At 48.0% G+C, this 20,618-nt stretch overlaps 1 long non-coding RNA gene across 1 annotated transcript; it reads left to right on the top strand.

Annotated features, from left to right (window-relative positions):
* The first annotated feature begins 12,299 nt into the window (after positions 1 to 12,299).
* LOC117183701 (uncharacterized) lies at positions 12,300 to 16,380 on the top strand. Its single transcript, XR_004468840.1, has 3 exons — positions 12,300 to 12,340; positions 15,392 to 15,548; positions 15,914 to 16,380. It is a non-coding gene; the product is annotated as an uncharacterized lncRNA (long non-coding RNA).
* The last annotated feature ends 4,238 nt before the right edge of the window (positions 16,381 to 20,618 follow it).

Raw genomic sequence — 20,618 nt, 5'->3', positions numbered from 1 at the left:
GCAATAACAAGTCGCCTAGAAGCGAATAACATACACCCTGCAATCAACGTCTGGATCAAAAACCTCCTTCAGTAATAACATACTCTCGAGTACTTATGTATGCGGATGATGTTAAACTCTGTGTCCAGTACAAGGACATTTCATTTCATTCTCGCTTGCAATCCGATCTCAATAGCTTTCAGTCATGGTGTTGTGCAAACTTGTTACACCTTAATGCCTCGAAATGCAAAGTTATGACATTTCATCGTTCTAACCCTTTGTTGGCTCCCTACACCCTATTTGGGGGTTCTCTTGAGAGAATTACCCTGGTGGATGATCTGGGTGTTATGTTAGATCCCAAGTTAAAGTTTTCCGAACACATTTCTACCATGGTAAATAAGGCCATGGGCGTGCTTGGGTTTATAAAGAGGTGGTCAAAGGAATTTGACGACCCCTATATAACAAAGACTCTCTATACCTCGCTTGTTCGTCCGATCTTAGAATACGGCTCCTGTGTATGGTGCCCTCAGTACAAAGTACACCAGGACCGTATAGAATCAGTACAGAAAAACTTTTTACTCTTTGCTCTGCGGGGCCTTAACTGGGATGCGGGTGTAAGACTCCCATCTTACTCTAGTAGACTATTATTAGTAAACCTCCCATCCTTAGTTAACCGTAGAAAAATGCTTGGTGTGATATTTATGCACAACTTGATCAGGGGTGACATAGACAGCCCTGATCTGTTGAGCCGCATAAACTTCACGATTCCTATTAGACTGACTAGAAACTTTATACCGTTGTTCCTTCCACTTTGTAGATCGAATTATTCCTTGCATGAACCGTTTAGGGTCTTATGCTCGGACTATAATTCCCTCTACCATATTATATCCTCCACTACTTCCCTTCCTCTTATTAAATTACTAATCCTTACACACCTTTCTAGTAATTAGTAATTGTAGTGGTATTTGTATTTTGTATTTTATTGCATGCTTAATTTCTTAATAAGTTTAGTGCTAATTTTCCTCGAAGGTTAGTCTAATATCTATCTTTCTTGCATGCTCGCGTTTGGTTCGGCTACGCACCGCGCGTCATGCGGCAGCGCCCCTCGGTCGGTTGGGCGGGAGGAGGGCTGCGTTTTGCCTGGGATCCGCGCGTAACAGCCTTCTGCTGGTGTCACACGGGCCACTTGACGGTGCAGTAATTGCATCGCCTCTTGTTAGATGCAGTCATTGCATGTCAACGTCCAATTGCAGACGGGTGCAATCGGAGTGGGGCACTGCTTCCATGGTAAAGGGGGCACACAGAGGCACACCTCAGGGTGGAGTCCTGTCGCCACTACTGTGGAATCTGGTGGTCGACGACCTCATCAAGAGATTTGAAAGGAAGGCCCCAAAGATAACAGCTTATGCAGATGACATAAGCATACTTATTACGGGTGTATGTCCATCGACCCTCAGCTCCTTAATGGAACGTACACTCAGGGAGATACGTGAGTGGGCGGAAGAGGTAGGACTCAGTATCAACGCGGACAAGACGGACCTCATCCTCTTTACCAAGAGGTACAAGGTACCGATATGGACCCCCCCGAAAATTGACCAAACTAGGCTGACCCCAAAATCACAGGTGAAATACCTAGGCACAGTACTGGACAGCAAGCTGGCATGGAGGTCCAATGTAGTGGAAAGGGTGAAGAAGGCTACCATTGCGCTTTATGCATCCAAGAAGATGCTCAGCAGCACATGGGGCCTGTCACCTGCTCTAATGCACTGGATCTACATCTCGGTGGTGCGACCAACTCTGCTGTATGGAGCCTTAGTGTGGTGGCAGGCTACTGAAAAGAAGACATACCATAAGCTTATGGAGAAGACTCAGCGACAGGCTCTGCTCTGTATTACAGGGGCGCTGAGGTCAACCCCAACAAAAGCACTCGAAACCATACTCGGAATCGACCCCCTGGACATTCAAGCTCGCCTGATTGCGGGAAAGGCAGCACAACGCCTCATAGCATCAGGAAATCTATCGCCACAAGGATACGGGCATAGTTCAATCGGCAGGGAAATGACCAGATCAACTGACTACATGACCCCCCAAACTTGCCCTGACGTCAAAACAACCACATCTCTGGGACCTGAAGACTGGAAGATTGGAAGGGACCAAACTGAGCACCTCAATATATACACAGACGGCTCCAAGATGGACGGAGGAGTAGGAGCGGGCCTATACTGCACAGACCCCGAGATAAGGCTGTCGTATAAGCTACCCGACCCATGCAGCATATTCCAGGCAGAAGTTTTTGCCATCGGGAAAGCAGCGGAGGTCGCTCTCCTCACAGAACGAGCACACGATGCGGTCAACCTATTCGTCGACAGCCAAGCGGCGATAAGATCCATGCAGTCGTCCGTGGTCAGTTCCAGAAGTGTCTTGCCGAGCAGGGAGGCATTAGACATCCTAAGCACGACAAAGACAGTGCGGATCTATTGGGTTCCCAGCCACCAGGGCATCGAAGGAAACGAAGCGGCGGACGTACTAGCTAAGGAAGGCGTCGGGCTGGAGAATAGGAGAACCGAGAACGTGCCTGTCTCCCTCAGAACGCTGCAAGGCGATCTAGAGAAGCAGGCTAGAGCACAGACTGATAGCAGGTGGAGGAGTACCACCACCTGCAGAACCTCGAAGATAATGTGCAAGGAGCGCAACGAGAAACTTAGCCACTACCTACTGCACCTACCACGAAAGGACTGCAGACTGATGGTGGGAATACTAACAGGTCACTGTCTGGCTGCTGCACATGCAGCAAAGCTAGGCATCACCAACAGAGACAGTTGCAGGAAATGTGAGGAACCTGGGGCTATCGAAACCCTGGAACATCTCATCTGCAACTGTCCGGCTCTCTCAAGGGCAAGGAGGAGATACCTGGGCGCCCCAGTGTTGGCCTCACTGGAAGATGCCTCCAAAAGGACGCCTCAGGAACTGCTGGCCTATGCTAAAAACACCTCGATTCTCGGGGACTTTTTAAAACCACATTAACACTCCCGCGACGGTTCATACACCCCCCCATCCGGATAACTAAGGGCCATATTGGCCTATGCGCGGCCCCGCTGAGGGCCGTCCGGGTTAACCTAACCTAACCTACACTCACTAATACACAAATAATTAATAATAAACTTCCAATTAATGATAAAATAAATTCTATATAAAACAAGTGCTATTTGTAATAAAAATTACATAAATAAATTCTAAATTTATTGCACTAATCTGCCAAAATAGCTTTATTTATATTAATAATATTCTTTTTAAAAATATAATTATTCTAATATTTGGTCCTTTCGTACTAAAATATTATAATTTTTTAAAGATAGAAACCATTCTGGCTTGAACTCGGTTTGAACTCAGATCATGTAAGAATTTAAAAGTCGAACACACTTAAAATTTGAACGGCTACACCCAAAATTATATCTTAATCCAACATCGAGGTCGCAATCTTTTTATCGATATGAACTCTCCAAAAAAATTACGCTGTTATCCCTAAAGTAACTTAATTTTTTAATCATTATTAATGGATCAATTATTCATAAATTAATGTTTCTAAAAATTAAAAGTTTTTTAAATTTTAATATCACCCCAATAAAATATTTTTATTTATTAAAATAAAATTAATCTTTACAATTAAAATAAAAAAATATAAAGATTTTTAGGGTCTTCTCGTCTTTTAAATTTATTTTAGCTTTTTGACTAAAAAGCTAAATTCTATAAAATTTTTAAATGAAACAGTTAATATTTCGTCCAACTATTCATTCCAGCCTTCAATTAAAAGACTAATGATTGTGACGGCCCATATTTGGATGGACTTATTTGTGTGCACAGAGCTGTGGCTTATCTGCATGCAAGGGAAGAAACGGGAATAAAGCGAAAGCTTTTGACGGGAGAGCGAGCTTTGGGTTATCTTAGTGGGTTATCTAGCCCTTGTGCTTTAGAATGGGATTAAGAAAACAAAATCAAAGCTCAAGAGCTGGATCATTCGATCCATGGAACTAAATTGTGGAAGGTCAGTTTGGTGGTACGGCGAGATAAAAGAAAAGAAAAAATTAAAAGGTTATATGTACACGTGTCTGAAAAAAAAAGGAAAAATTGAAATCTATAAATCGTCGAAAGTCGTGTGCACATGCCAAGCTGCCCCAAAAATTAAGATCAGTGTGCCGAAAAGCCGAAAAATCAGTGATTCTCCAAAGATAAACCCGGTTTCAAGCCCCAAAAAGGGTCTGAGCTTTGTGAATCGATGTCGGTTTCTCCAGTGTAATTCAATATTGACGAAAGTTATCCAACGGAGGTCGAACTTCTGCCGCACAACGGAAATTTGCGATCAACCTTATTTTTGACCTTGGCAGAGGGCATACAGTTGCCTCTGGAATTCTATGTCGTGGCCTGGATAGGCACAGACATATCCATATCGGATGTTCTTCAAGGAAATTATTGACACACACACACACACCCACACTGAATTCAACCGTAGCTACTATTGCTATTATTATTATTTTTTTTGCATTTAAATTTTGTACATTATAATCTAATCTAGGACACATCAATGCATGCAGGCCTGTTGCAGCGATGGAAAACCAAATGTAAGCTACCACTAAAAGTAAGAAAAAACACCGCTTTGCTTATAATTTGATTTGTTCTTCTAAACTTTTCTCCTCTTTATATATATAAGAAACCCCTAGAATTAAGTTGCTGTAACTGTAGATAAATAAGATATTATGAAGATTTGAGGTGATGCAGAGGATGATTGTTAGTTGCAGTGGAGTTAAAATATGAAAATACACTGAAGTTTGATCAACATGAAATTGGAGTAGAATAACTGTACAGGGGTATTGGGAAGGAGGAACATATAGAGGTTAAGGGTTAACACAAGAAATAGGCGAGCAGAGTTAACATGGTAGGGTGGGTAAACGCGGAGATTACAAGACCTAACTCCGTGCGGCAATGCATATGGCACTATTGATTTGATTTGTATAACACCTAATGGCCAGGTTAGCACCAGAATCTCTTGTATGTGTTTAGCTGAAGAACTGAAAGATCCCCCCATCCGACGAACCCTAGCCGAAAGATCCCACACAGTGCTAACCATAAAATCTATGCAAGTTGTCTAGTTTGTGGAATGCGTCTCGAAAGCTACCACACCAGAACACCGGGACACATTACATGATTATGCTACCTTTGCACAGAATGAATCTGATCTCTCAGCTTTATTTTACGTGGCGGTTCCTCAGGGAGGGATTTCAACCACGGCGTCTAATGTTTATCTGCAGCTTAGCCTCGATTAGTGCGATATATTTACATATATCACGCCATCACGCACCACCGCTACATACGCAGGAACCTGGTACAATGCGCCAGTTAGCGCCCCTAAAAAGAAGCTATAGCTATGTACATAGCGACTCTTCTGGTACCAATTGAAAGTATCCTGGTCGGGCATACAATCCCCCTTGGTGAGGGGCGAGGTGTATCTAACACGCCTTCCGATCTATGGGTCTCGGCACCCGGTTGAGAGCGCAACTCCACGAGGAGCCTAGCGGCTCTCCCCGCGTAACGTTTGGGTATCAACCACAGCCACCACGATACTCCCACTAGGGGCCGACCTCAATGTGCAGCCTTGGAACTGCACAACCCGTGGTACCGATCTTAAGGACTCAGCTCGATCCTCCCTTTTAGCCCCGACCGGCCTGGATAGGGAATCCACCCAGCCCGTGCGCCGCTTGCGCATTCAGCAGCTGCTGTCGCCTGGAGAAAGCCAGTCCGGCGAACCTGTCGAGAGTCCGCATTCTCTCCTGAGAAGCCGTCACATCGGAGAAGGTCCAGTCGCCAGGCGTCTGGCAACCAGATCAAACGGGGGGGCTCCAGCTAGTACTTGCAGCGCCATGGTGGACACTGTTCGGCATACCGGTAGGCATCCAATCAGGACGATCCTTTGGCACGCAAGCAGATGCCTCCTGGCAACCACTTGCGTCGTCGTCACGACAGACCAAACCGAGGCACCAAATAGTGCACAGGGCACCATGAGTCCGGCATATATTGTCCGCTTTGCGCGGGGACTGAGTCCCCAGTCGACCCGCAGTACGCGCGACAATGCCCCTACGACTCCGGTCAGCTTATCACGCAAGCCCGTGATGTGCGGGAGAAAGCTCAACCGCTCGCCGACCGTGATGCCTAGGTACTAATACTTGCGCTTATATGACAGGCACGCCAGAATGCCTTGCAAATGGCACCTGTGATGCCGTCCATGGCGGGAGAGCGTCTGCTCTTCAACCTGGCGACGCATGCATCAACCTCGAAAGCTTCGAGGGCCGGTGGAGCCTCGATCGGGATGGCAATGTGTGCATTCGTCTCCGCAACAGGAAAGAAGTTGCGAAGGAGCACACCCGCACAGTCGCGCCATGTTGCGACCAGCCTACCATCCGTTCGAAGGCATCCAATCTCCGTGCTCTTTTTGCGGCCTCGGCAAGTCCTGGAGACGTGCCCCCATGGATCATCTCTGTTCTCTCCCACGAAGCGTCGCCAGTTGTTTTCCTTCGATCTCAGGATGATCTTCTTGTACTGCGCTGAGGAGATCCTCAACGCGAGCACAAGTTCTGCTGCGTCGGTCTCATGCCGACGAGCGTCCTGGAGCCTTCGCCTCAGTCTCCTGACCTCTCGGCGTTTGGAGTGTAGTTCGGCAGTCCACTAAACTACTTTTCTCGCGGCTCTCGGTGTGTTGCGTCCCAGCACTCTGTCGCACACACTGTGCACTACAGAGCGCAGTGCAGACACTTGGTTGTCCAACGGCGATTCGGCGATGTCTTCCGGTAATTCGGCAATCTCCCTTACCACTTCCTCCTCGAACAATCGCCAGCGCGCATTGGAAAGCTTCCATGACGGCACAGGAGCAATGGGCTCAACTGTGTCGTTCGGGTCAGTCGTCACCACAACATGGATCATGTTGTGATCGCTGGTGTCCCATTCCTTCACTTTCCAATCGTATGTGGCCCACATAGTCGCAGCTTGGTTGACGATTGTCACATCGATATCGCTTTGGCCTCTACGGTTATCGAATGTAAACACCCGACTGGCTTCATTGAGCACGCCGGCTCTCATCTCGGTTATCCACTCAGACAGCAGCTCACCCCGTGCATAGTTAGCTTGCCCCCGATTGTGTCCGGAGAGCTTGCTAAGCCACGCTGGGGATACTGCGTTCGCGTCGAGCCCAAAGATGACAGGAGTGCGGCTGCCCAGCAGCAGCACCGCATCTAAGTACCTGAGGTACGGCGCCAAGTCGGTGTCGAATTGGCAGTACACGGAGCATAAGAAGATTGAGCCGAATCTTCCCGTAACTCTGACGCATACTCCAAAATCCGTGGTAAGGGTCTCCATTGGCATGCAGATGGCGTCCGGTTCGTCGACGATGATAGCAGCTTTTCCTCGGCGGTCCTGGAAAACTCGCATTCCAGAAGGAAGGCCGGTAATCCGCCCTGCTCCATCGACGTACGGCTCCTGGACCAGTGCGAACTGACGGCCAGAGCTGCGCATGATGGCTCCGAGTTCCATCACAGCCGCTCGGCCACGGCCACAATTAGCTTGGATGAAGCTAAACATTAATGTCTAGCTTGCACCCTCGCCAGTACCGCTCCGTAGATCGGGCACGCCGCTGACAGCAGGGTACCCCTTGAAGCGGCAGTTGCGGCAGTCCACGGGGTTAGGACACCGTGAAACGTTGTGGCCGTTCTGTCCACACCGGTGGCACACGTTCTCCTTTAGGCGACATTGCGACACCTTGTGGTCGAAGCCTGCACATCTGTGGCAGGCGTATGTTCTGACCAAGGAGCGGCAGCGGCATCTAAACCACTTGATGTATACGCATTCGCGCAACGCCTCCTGTGCCTTTGCGTCGACCTCTAGCGTCACGTTGATCGTGGCGCCGTCGGTGACCGACCAGGGTTTACTGCCCAGGTGAACCGACTTTTTAAACTCCGCGGCAGTCATGGTCTCCTCCAGGTTCTTTGTGAAGAGCTCCTCCATGAACTCTTCCGGTGTTATGGACGTGTCCACGTCATACACCACGACCTGAGGTTTGGTCTCCGGCCTCCAAGAGTCGGCACCACGGTCTTCTTTACTCGCTCCACAAGCTCCTTGCTGGTCTCCTCCGGGTTTTTGCTCTTTATTAGAGCAGACCAGGTATCCCTAGGCTTTGCGATCGGTGCAGCGACGGCGCTCGGTGCGGGCAGGTCTGGAAAGGCTGTCGCATACGCAGCGGTTGTGACGGCCGTGGTGCCCGTGTGGGCAGCAGCAGCGGGTCTCGGTGGAGGTGTCATCCTTGCCCTCTCCTCCAGGTGCACCCTTTCCCCAGGCAGGGCCATGACCAACTCGTCGTACCGGTTGGTCGCGACGAGGATTTCCATTGAGGCCTCTGGCGGCATCAGCCCCTTAAGGACAGCCTCGCTCACCGCCATCCTTATCGCAGACATTTCTGCGATGATGGCCGATGATGGCAGCGGTGGTGGCAGCGGTGGTGGCAGCGGTGGTGGCAGCGGTGGCAGAAGTACTGGCAGCGGCAGCGGCAGAGGAGCATGGAGCCTGCTCAAAGGGGAGCGACGTTGGCGGCGATCTCTCGGCTGGAATCGGCCGCTCTCCAGCTAGCCCAATCCCAAGCCCGATCTTCTTGGCTCCCTGTTTGGCGGCTGAGGACTTCGGCCGACCCCGCCTGCGGGCGGGAACGCTCGACGACGAGCTCGCCCCTACACTAGCCAGGCTAGTGTCGCTGGCGTCGGCCTCCGTCTCTATTTCCATTGCCCGGCACTTAGTGGAGACTCGAACCAAAGTCTCAGCGGAGACACGAACCGAACGCTCCGAACTCGAGCCAAAGCTTCGAACCAAAGCTTCGAACTCGAACGTGCTGTCGAACTATTCCGACTTGTTGTCGAACTATTAGCACTTGTTTACGAACTAGGGTTCCGCACGTGGTTGTTTTTAGCGTTTATTTTGCAAATATTAATTTGCAAATATCTGCTCTGTTTTTTCACCAAATTAACACCTGATTTAACTCACGAACAGCGCGTGATCTCGCGGCAATTTTGATATATTTTCCACTTGGCAAAATCACTTTTTACTTTATTCGAACGACGGTATAGCGGACCGCTTGAAAAAAACGTCTGCTTCGAGTGGCAGTCAAAATACTGCGGCCATTTAAAATTTCAGTGGGCAGGTTAGACTTTAAATTTAATTCAAAAAGACATGTTTTTGTTAAACAGGCGAACATTATTTTTGCCGAATTTTTTGCTTAAGTTAGGTTAGGTTAGGTTCAAGCGGTAGTCTGGGAGAGTGATGAAACCCTCCCAAGCTCACTTGGACCTGTAGAAGGTCCATTGTGGTGCCGCATGGGCGTGTGCCCCTTCCCAGTGCCTAGAAACCGTGGAGAAACAGGCTGTTGCAAATTAAGGGCAGTCCCATCCGGAGGCTTGGATGAATCTGGACAAGGTCCCCGGTTTGATTTCGGACAGGTTCGAAATGTCTGTGAGGAAAGCAGCCCCGAGAAAACGAAGACGACGATTTCCAAGGGCTGGGAAGTGGCAGAAGAAGTGGGGGACCGATTCCTCTTCTTCCTCGTCGCGATAACTGCTGCAGAAGTCGTTATGAGGGATTGACAGTCTAGAGGCATGAGTGCCAATCTGCCAGTGTCCCGTAATGGCTCGAGTAACTGCAGAGCACTGAGCTCTGCTGAGCCTATACAGCTCGGCTGAGCGCTTCTTCGATCGATATGGCCATATCAATCTTGAGATTTTACAGGAAGCTGTTTGCTGCCATCTCCTATTGGCATTTTGCTCAAACAATTCGTGCGTGAGGAGCCTGCACGTAGCCAGAGGCATCGCTACCTGCTCCCTCTCCATAAGGAGAGGAATTGTAGTACCCTGCGTTTCTAGCTCGTCGGCGGCGTCGTTCCCCTCGATGTCCCTATGGCCTGGGACCCATATAAGGAAGAGGTCTAACTGATCTGCGATCTCGTGCAGAGACCTGCGGCAGTCATTTATAGTCGCTGAGTTCGACGATATTGAGCCTAGAGCTTTAATAGCTGCTTGGCTGTCCGAGAAAACCCACACTAAGTGCGTGTCTAGAAATAGTTTGGAGACGATGGAAATGGCCTCCTTGATGGCTACAACCTCCGCTTGGAACACACTGCAGTGGTCCGGGAGCCTGAAGCAATGACTGATGTTCAGCTCGCTGCAGTAGACTCCGCCTCCCACGCGGCCGTCTAACTTTGAGCCATCAGTGTAGAAGTGAACCGCATTTGCGGGTTCTGGTTCGCCCATCTCCCAGTCCTCCCTAAGTGGGATTGATACCTGGAAAGGCGTCGAGAGGTGATCACTAGGGACACAATAATCTGTCCTCTCTGGTAATTGCGGGTGTCTCGTCAGGATTCCCGAGTGCCCGACCGCGGACGCTTTCCACAGTCTGGCTTCTCTCATTCTGAGTGCGGAAAGTGTTGCTACTTTCTTTCCCATGAGATCTATGGGGAGGAGGTCCAGCACAGTATCCAGGGCTTCCCCTGGAGTAGTGCGTAGCCCGCCAGTGATGCATAGCTCTGCCATGCGTTGAACTCTGCTGAGTTTGTTGAGGCATGTCCTTTTGTCTAAGGCTGGCCACCATACTACCGCTCCATAGAGCATGATCGGTCGTATGATGGTGGTGTAAAGCCACCGAACTATATAGGGGGTCATTCCCCATCTTAGTCCGATGGCTTTCCTGCAAGTATAGAGGGCCACTGTGGCCTTCTTTACTCTATCCTCTATGCTCAATTTCCAATCGAGCTTTCTATCGAGGATTAGACCAAGATACTTGGCGTTGTTTCTGAAGTTTAGCGCTTCCCCACATAGTCTTGGGGGAATCAGTGCCGGGACTTTGTACTTCCTAGTGAAGAGCACCAGTTCCGTTTTAGACGGGTTGACGCCTAACCCGCATTTGTCTGCCCATTTTGACATCTTCATGAGAGTGCTTGTCAGGCACTCACACAGCGTCTGCGGGAATTTACCCGAGAATGCTATAGCAACATCGTCCGCATACGCCACCACGCGGCAGCCACCCCCCTCTATCTCCCGCAGCAGTTCGTTCACTGCCACGTTCCATATGAGGGGCGAGAGGACTCCGCCCTGCGGTGTGCCTCTACTGACAAATCTGGTGGACGTTGACGTCCCCAGTGATGCCTCAACCGTCCTGCATTGTAGCATCTGATCGATCAGGCTCACCGTCCGGGAGTCAACCCCCAGTTCCGTGAGTGCACCCGTGATGGCGGTCGGTAGGATGTTATTAAAGGCGCCTTCTATGTCCAGTGTACTCCTTACAGTTGAGCCGCAGAGCGAGCGTCTTGGCAGGCGATGGCTTTCACCTTGCCTTGATGCCACCCTGCGTCCTCACACTTTGGCGGTGGTCCGCCGTTCTCCTCCAGTTCCAGTAGGAACCGGTCCTGGAGCTCGTTCTCCACCAGGTGCCACTTATCGCGAGGGACATGGCCGTCCTCGGCGCCCCTGTCCAGGACACCGATCAGGGTCTTGCCCCTCGCCACCTTAGCGAACGACCGGTTCGTGAGGTGGGTCTTCACCCGCTTGGCTTGCTGGGCTTGGCCTGGCTGATTTGCGGGGTCCTCCGCTGAGCGTTGCTGCTTGTTGGGGGCCTTGGCTGCGCCCTTTCCGACTTTGGCTGGCTGCAACAGGGGAAGGATTGAGCAGGCCCACAGCCTCTGCTCCTTTCCTTCGGCTGACGCCTTGAAATTCGGGTCTTCGTTGGACAGGATGAAAGCCGCTCGTCTCCTGTCCTGGTACGACGGCTTTCCTCCCCGTGGTGCAGAGACGCTGCCCGCCGGGGCTCCCAAGGGTTCTTCGGTCCCGGTGCGCTTACCAGCCGCGATTACGCTCTGCTTGGCAGCCACCCCGGTATCCGCTTCGCCCTTGGAGCCACCCGACTTGGAAGGACCCGATTGCCTTTTCGGGCCCCCCCTCGCTGCGGCTGCTGCCTGAAGACGGTGGACCGACTCAGTCTCCTTCCCCGTCTTCTTTGGACCCGGTTTCCCAGGCGCTGGTGCAGAGGGATTGGCTTGTCCCTCCGGTACTTTAAGAGGAGTACCGAGCTCCTTTGCGGTGTTTTTATTTGTTAAATATGATTTGTTTGGCATTTTTGTTCCCACGAGTAGGCGGGGAGGGGTTGGTCACCCGAGGCATAGCCCGCTTGCCCCGGGAAGCCAAATTTAAACTGGAGGTCGGCAGGTATCCAGAGTCCGCATATTAACGACCGGGCACCCCCCCGGCCATGCATCCCTCGGCATATAACAGTGTCAACTTGGATTGGGGTAATTTCACTGAGAGTTTTCTTCTCTCCGCCCGACTACCATTCGCGAGCATCCTAGCAGAAACATGACCGTGCTAGGACCTGTTTCCAGCCGCCCTCACGGGGAGAGTATAGTCGCACTTCCACCGGTGTGCACAGTTACGGCGGGTGACGGCTCGCTCGCAACCCTCTGTGTCCTAGGGGGGGCTATTACTATTATTATTACTATTGTTATTACTATTGTTATTACTAACCGGAGCGGCTGCGCCTCAGTTCCGAGTTCACAGTTGTGCGAGCCGACCCGTCATCCGTTTGTCCCCCTGTAGCACCCGATGGCTGACGGCCATGATATATGCTAAATAATCTACAACATCTGCGTTCCTGTTTCCTATTAACGGTTTATTCGCATCTCGAGTCGCCTCGGTACAGGTGATACACGAAGGTTAATTGCAAATAATGCTTCCTGTCGTTATAGCGCGTTACCAGTTGAGGTGGAACGCATGGATCCTTCCACGGGGGGAGTATTTTCGGTACATTTAGTTGGAATACAGTACAAACTATTATTTTGGCTCGAAATTGGCTTGCTTGACGCAACCAATATTATAGCCCGCTTATCTAATATTCTTAAAGACTCTGGCATCTTCGGCCACCCTTCACATACACATACACAATATAGATTATAACGTTTTAATAAACATCGCCATCCAATACCGTATCGTGGAGAGTACTTGTAGAACATTCCTTCGGGTATATGACATTTGTACTCTCTTTCTCTCTACCAAGCAATTCCTTAGAAACCTTAGGACAAACTTTAGGAAGTTTTTAGAATACATGGGTCGTATTTTTCATTAATTTTTCTTAAATGTTGCCAGTTTGACCAACAACGTATTGTTTAGAGTCTATAGTTCAACTATTAAACTGTGTAGAAAGAAGAATGTACATATCTTAAATTATCTACTACTAAGCATAAAAATATGCTTCTTTTGAGTTAATAAAACCATGTCAACAGTTTAAACGAGGGGGAACGCTGTGAGTTACTACGGAGACCACAACATTTATACCCGATACTTAGTCAGTATGGCTCTCATCCGGCAGACGCCGCAAATTTTAAAAGACACGACAAAGAGTGCGTGCGAGAGAGACACCAAATCAGTCTGAGCGTTACGTCGGGCTCTGCGTAGCCCCTGCAAATGAATTTGTTCCTTTTGTCTAAAAAAATGATCTGATCTGATCAGATCAGATTCAGCAATCTGATAGATATGATCATTATCTATGATTCTGCGTTTTTAGTTTTCTCGTATCTTCAATATTGTGGATGCAACAGATTTCCGTCTTTTGTGGTGGCTGAAGGGGGTAAGGTGAAATTCTGAGATACACGTTTTATAGTGAGATTGCCATTCATTACCGAACATAGATGCAACTGTTAGCTCGTTTTATAGCTCTATTTACTCCGCCCTTAATACTTTTGTTCCAGATATCACTGTACCCGTATCGTCCAATACTCCCTGGTTCTCCAAGTATTTGTAATATTTAAAAATAAAAAATCCCGGCTCTATAAAAAGTACCAGAAGTCGGGCTCCACGTCGGCCTTAGCTCTATACTCCTCCGCTCGCTCTCTGTTCCTTGCCGTTAATAGTCAGTGCTATAATCATTACCTTTCACAATGTAGTAGTAACTTTCGTAGTGATCATAAAAAATTCTATTCGGAGGTTAACTCTAAGCGCAAGTCAAACGCTTTTCCTCCGTCCCTTCATTACCAGAACAAAACAGAAGCTTCTGCTGGTATTGATGGTATTGCAAATTTATTCGCTACCTTTTTCTAAACAACGTACTCGTCTCAAATTTACAACGCATCCACTCCGTATCCGTACCAGCTACCTCAAGCTTACAACATTTTTCTGCCCTTTTTCGAGGAAAGCGTTGTTCTGGAAGGTTTGTCATCTATGGACATATCGTTTTCTGCGGGTAAAGATAAAGTACCAAGTTGCATTTTAAAACACTGTGCCCAGTCCCTTTGCAAACCCTTGACCTTTCTCTTCAACCTCTCCTTGGAACAGTCTTGTCTCCTAGTAATTTGGAATGAGTCCTACATCATTCCGCTTCACAAAAAAGGTTCAAGATCAAACATTGAAAACTATCGTGGTATCGCAAAGCTTTCCGCCATCCCGAAGCTTCTTGAGTTCCTGGTCACCCGGCAACTGCAACATCTTTATCTCCGTCGCAACACGGTTTTTTCAGACATCGTTCAACATCGACTAACCTTCTTAAGTTTTCCAACGTAATCCACCGTGGTTTTCAAATTGGTTTGCAGACGGATGTAGTTTTTACGGACTTTAGCAAGGCATTCGATTCTGTGAACCATGCTCTGCTTATTCACAAGCTCTCTTTATTAGGGTTCCCAACGAATCTTCTAGATTGGATTTCGTCAACGTGTTTTGTTTTCTAATGTGTTGTCAAATATTGTTAATGTTACTCCAGGAGTGCTACAAGCCTATCCGTCTATCCATATGTTAGACCTACATTATGCTGATCATGAACCTTTTAGGGTTTTATGCCATAATTATAACTCCCTCTGCCAACCCTATCCCCTGAACTGTCTCTTAAACTAATTGCATGCAATATTTATAATCACTTAAATTTAGCTAACTTTTAACTTCTCTTTTTCCGCCTTTAGTAACTAAGTACCATTATTAACAGATAAATTGTTAATTTAATAAATAAATAAATATTCTTTATGGGGTCGGAAACGATTCCTTCTGGACGTTACACACATCCACTTTTATCACAAATCTAATATACCCCAATACTCAGTTTGAGTATCGGGTGTACAAATTTGAAATTCACTTGATATTAGCTTTGTACATAGTGCTTTTTACCGAAATATTTTTTGCTTTCATACAATTATACCGGCCTTCTTCGGAACGGATATGCGGGTTTTATAATCAGCCCCATAAGGGCAATAAATCTGATGAATGTGTTTATGAATTCCGTCAAAATCAGGCCTTACCTAAAACCCATGAGTACCAGGTATATTCATTTTTACTACAATTTAACTTTTTATTTTCGTTAATAGAAAAAACTACACAGGAAGGAACCAAAAAGTCCTTCCCCACCTTATATGCCCCTTGACCAAAGAAGTCCAATCACCAAATTTTTCCCATCTGAAGATAGACTAAAAATGATTATTTTTCGGAATACTGAGAAAATTTTTGCTTTATATGGTAATACAGGTATGTAGGAATGTAGATGAAAAGTCTATGATATGTTTCATTTTTAAGATTGAAGAAGTTGCCGTTGGAGTAGTTGTTTAATTTAACTAGCAGTATTTATTAATTTTATTTTTAAGGTATGTTGCAGTTATGGCCAATCAGAAGTATTTTGTCTATGTCAACTCTCTCGTTCGCTCTGCTCTGCTCCCGCTTCGCTCTGCTTCGTCACATATGCTTAAGCTTGCTTGGAAGAAACATTTCCACTTATTTAAGTCAGTTGTTAGCCGACCGTAGCCTCTTTCAATTAAATGATTTTACTTAAAATCTGAAATCAACTACATAAATTGTCTATAAAACTTTCTAGAATATTTATATATAATTTGCAGTTAATGGCAACTATGGAGAACGAAAACAATCTTTAATGAAACAAAAAATAACCAACATTTATGACCGAGTAATTATTGAAATATGTCGTGAAATTATGGAAAAGATAAAAAAATCACTGATCCGAAATGAACATAGTAATTTCCATAGTCTACAAAATATTAAAAAATATGCACACAAAGAAGTTCGAGACGCTTTCTTCATGTTTAAGATATGCTCAAGTCCTTCCCAAGAATTAGATTTGTATTGTGATAAAGCAAAGCGAGATAATATTGAAAAGGTTATTATGAAAGACATATACGATGAGGAAGTGGAGTGCAGCTGTAAAGAAAATTCTGTTGTAGAATCGATCTTTGATGAAATGGTAGGAAGCTATGCAAAACAAATCATTAAATATATGTTTAAAAGGATCTGCCTACAAGTGAAACTATGCTGAAATGGTTAAATAAATATTTTTTTTCATAATTTTTATGTGCGTATGCCAAGTGCTAAAAAAACATTTTATTTGCGTTGATGAGTCTGAGGTATCTACCACGGTCTGGAAAACAGAAACAGAAGCTGGCAGCGTATAGAGCGACAGCGACAGAGCCTCAAGTACACATTTATAATATTGGTTGGCACCAAAATGATGTTCCGCTTCGCCTGCTGCTCACAAACGCAGTGGAAATCATGTAAAAATGTACGTGCCGATAACTGGTCGGAAGTAATCATTGACGTATAAATTAATGTAAATGGGGACTGTTACAGTGGCGAAGAAGTCATAGCTTAGGTTAGGTTAAGGCGGCAGCCAGGGAGGGGGAATAAAACCCCCGCCTACAAAGCTTTCTTGGACCTATAAGAGGTCCATTGTGTTGCCGCATGGGCGTGTGCCCCTTCTCGTTGCTGAACCGTGACAGCAGACTACTGCAGGTTGAGGGCAGTCCCATCCGGAGGCTTGGATGAATTTGGACAAGGTCCCTGGTTTGATTACGCTGCCCCGACCCCGGATTTCCAAGGGCCGGACAATGGCAGAAGAAGTGATTCCAGAAGTCATTATGAGGGATTGACAGTCTAGAGGCATGAGCACCGATCTGTCAGTGTCCCGTGATGGTTCGAGTAACTGCAGAGTACTGTGCTCAGCAGAGTCTATACGGCTGAGTGCTTCTTCGATATGGCCATAGACAATAGAAATGGCCTCCTTGATGGCCACAACCTCCGCTTGCAAAACTTTACAGTGATCCGGGAGCCTGAAGCAATGACTGATGTTTTGCTCGCTGCAGTAGACTCCACCTCCCACGCGGCCGTCTATCTTTGAGCCATTAGTGTACAAGTGGACCGCATTTGCAAGTCCTGGTTCGCCCATCTGCCAGTCCTCCCTAGGTGGGATAGATACCTGGGAAGGCGTCGAGGGGTGATCACTAAGGATACAGTAATCTGTCCTCTCTGGTAATTGATAGAGTCTCATCAGGATTCCCGAGTTCCCAACTACGGACGCTTTCCACAGTTTGGCTTCTCTCATTCTGAGTTCGGGAAGTGTTGCAACCTCCTTTCCCATGAGGTCTGCGGAAAGGAGATTCAGCAGTGCGCCCGTTATGGTGGTCGGAAGGATGTTATTAAAGGCGCCTTCTATGTCGTAAATTATGTAAAGTTAAGAGACGCTACGATGATCGATGTAATCGAGTGTAGGGCCGTTTCGATGGATCTTCCTTTCCGATAGGCATGCTGGGAGTCTGAGAATAGACTAGGCGGAATATTTACCGTGAGATGCATCCCCAAAAGCCGTTCCATCGTCTTCAGAAGGAAGGACGATAGACTTATGGGTCTGAAATCTTTTGGGGCAGTGTGCGAGGGCTTGCCTGCCTTGGGGATGAAGACGACTTTGGTATGAAGCCAGGTTTCCGGGATATATCCATGGGAGAAGATTCCCTCGTATAGCCTTTTGAGCCAATTAGTGCCTTTTTGTCCAGCGTGAATCAGTTGGGCAGGGATGATGCCATCTGGTCCCGCGGATTTGTATGGTTTGAAGCTTTTTATTGCCCAGGAAATGTTCTCCTGGCTTAGCAGGTTCATGATACCACTTGAGGCAACGGAGGGAGCCGCGATGTAGTGTGGTCTGTTTTCATCGCAGCCGGGAAAGTGGGTGTTAAGGAGAAGATTTAGCGACTCATTGCTGGACGTTGTCCATGATTGGTCGGCGTTCTTCAGGTAGCCCAGAGTGGGTGTAGTCTTCGAGAGAACTTTGCGCAAGCGCGAGGCTTCCGAGTTATTCTCAATGTCGCTACAGAACTTACGCCATGAGGCGCGTTTGGCTTTCCTCAGTTCTTTATTGTAAACTGACAGACTGGCCTTGTAATCGGCCCAGTTCTGCTCAGCGTTTCCGGCCTTAGCTTTATTGAAGAGTCTTCGGGCGGCTTTCCGGAGTTCCCTCAGTTTCGGATTCCACCATTCAGGTTTCTTCCGGCCTCTGCTCTTGCTAGAGGGGCAGGATTTATCGAGCGCCTCATTGCAGGCGTCGGTAAATAGTTTAACAAGATGAGTCGTGGCTGCCCTGGAGATCTCCTCCTCAGGTGGAGTCTCAGGGAGAACACGACAGAGATGGTCTGAGTACCGAGCCCAGTTTGTCCGCCTAAGGTTCCGAAATTGAGCTGGTCTCGGTAGTGAAAAAGAGAATACGGTTTCCACGTACCTGTGGTCCGAGAAGGACTGCTCTTCCAGGACCCTCCAGGATACGATGTTCCCGTGTAACTCATGAGAGGCAAGTATGAGGTCCAGGACCTCCTTGCTGTTTTTAATAATGAAGGTGGGATCACTCCACCTATTTAAAAGGACCATCTGAGTGGTCAGTAAATAGTTGAAAAGGTACTCACCCCTTTCGTTGGTGTCAGTGCTTCCCCACTGGCAGTGGTGTGCGTTGGCGTCGCACCCTACGATTAGGCCGGTGTCCTTGGCCTCGCAGTCTGTGATTAGCGCCCTGAGCGCCTGTGGAGGGGGGTCTGGTTGGTCGTGACCCATGTACGTGGAGCAGATTCTCAGTGAGCACCCCTGGCCTTCGAGGCTCACTGTTGTTTGGTCTTCATTGCTGAAATTTGGGAGCAAAAATAAGTGCAAATCTCTTTTCGCAATGATGCAGGTGCGAGTTTTACCTGCGGAGTCAGCTACGTATAGCTTATAGTCAGGAGTCCTCAGACCAGAGACCCTGTTTCCGAGGATCCAGGGCTCCTGAATGAAGACTATGTCGGCTCCACCCTTGTCTAGGTGGAGCAGGAGAGCAGCGCATGCTGCCTTACAATGGTGGAGGTTTATCTGCAGGAGTATCAGTGACATTCCTGAGGTCCACCTCCACCATTGTCCTGTCGTGGTCGCTCTCCGAAGAGTCCAACTCCTCCGCGACCCCGATGTGTTTGAGATCCCTATTGAGATCGCTCACGTCTGACACGTAACCATCTAAGATGTCATCCGACACCACTGATGCCACGTCTGACACCGCAGGCTTGATCTCCATACTAGGGATCTCCGGGGGCTCCAGGTCTGGCTCGACCGTCGGCTGCATGCCTTTGGAGTCGGACTTGTACGGTACTACGACTACTTTCTTGTAGCCGTAGTCCACAGCGCCCTCCGTGTCGTGGAGAAGTCTGACCGACTCCTCGTTCAGGACGAGGATGATTTGGCGCCTCTGCCCGTTGCTCTCCTCTACTTTGGCCACCTTCCAATCAGCTGTGGGAAGGTGGGGGTTGCAGACCTGCAGAATCCGGAGAATCTTATCCGGCTCTGCAGGCTTCGCCGAGACCCACGCTCTGGCCCTCGGCTTGCTGGGCATGTCCTCCCACTTCACGACCTCCAGCTGGGCTCCTGGGTAGACCTCCTTGAGCGACGCTACCGCCTTCGCGTAGAGGGCCGCCGAGCGAGCATCTTGGCAGGCGATGGCTTTCACCCTGCCTTGATGCCACCCGGCGTCCTCACACTTGGGCGGTGGTCCTCCATTCTCCTCCAACTCCTGGAGGAAGTTCTTTGTTTAAACTTTTCATTAAAATTTATTTAAACATAAAAATATACTAATTTTATCATTATTTCTTAATTTTAAAAATTAAAATTAATATTCTAACAAATAATTAAAATATAATAAATAATTTAATTTATAAAATAAATTATAACACATTTTTTAACAATTGCTAATTCTAAGCATATATTTATTAAATTTATGTATTATTTTTAAAAATTTATTTTATAGCTTATCCCATAAAATATTAAAATTATAAAATTAATGCTCCTACGACGGGTTCTTTCCCGACCCGACGGAAAGAACTGCGACACCGATGGAACCAACCATGGCCAGTTCCCCAGCACGAACACCGACACCAACAGGACAACGCAACAAAACAAAGACTTTGGCAGAGACAGCTACGGCTCCACTGGATCAATCCAGGGCCAGCTCGTCGAACCAGGAGTCACCGACAGGACACAGCAGGAAGCAAAGGACTTGGGCAGAGACAGCTACGGCCCCACTGGCTCGCTACATCGCCACGCTGGACCTCAAAAACGGATACTGGCAGATCCCGGTGGCCGAGGGCAGCAGAGAGGCAACAGCATTTACCGTCCCCGGCAGAGGACTCTTCCAGTGGAAGGTCATGCCTTTCGGCCTGCACTCAGCCCCAGCGACGTTCCAGCGAGCGTTGGACAGCGTCATCGGACCCACCATGGAGACGTACGCGTTCGCATATCTCGACGATA

This window comes from Drosophila pseudoobscura, chromosome 3, assembly GCF_009870125.1.
Source record: "Drosophila pseudoobscura strain MV-25-SWS-2005 chromosome 3, UCI_Dpse_MV25, whole genome shotgun sequence".
NCBI classification, from domain to species: Eukaryota; Metazoa; Arthropoda; class Insecta; order Diptera; family Drosophilidae; genus Drosophila; species Drosophila pseudoobscura.
The sequence above is the reverse complement of the archived record's forward strand: the minus strand, read 5'-3'. Positions and strand labels throughout refer to the sequence as shown.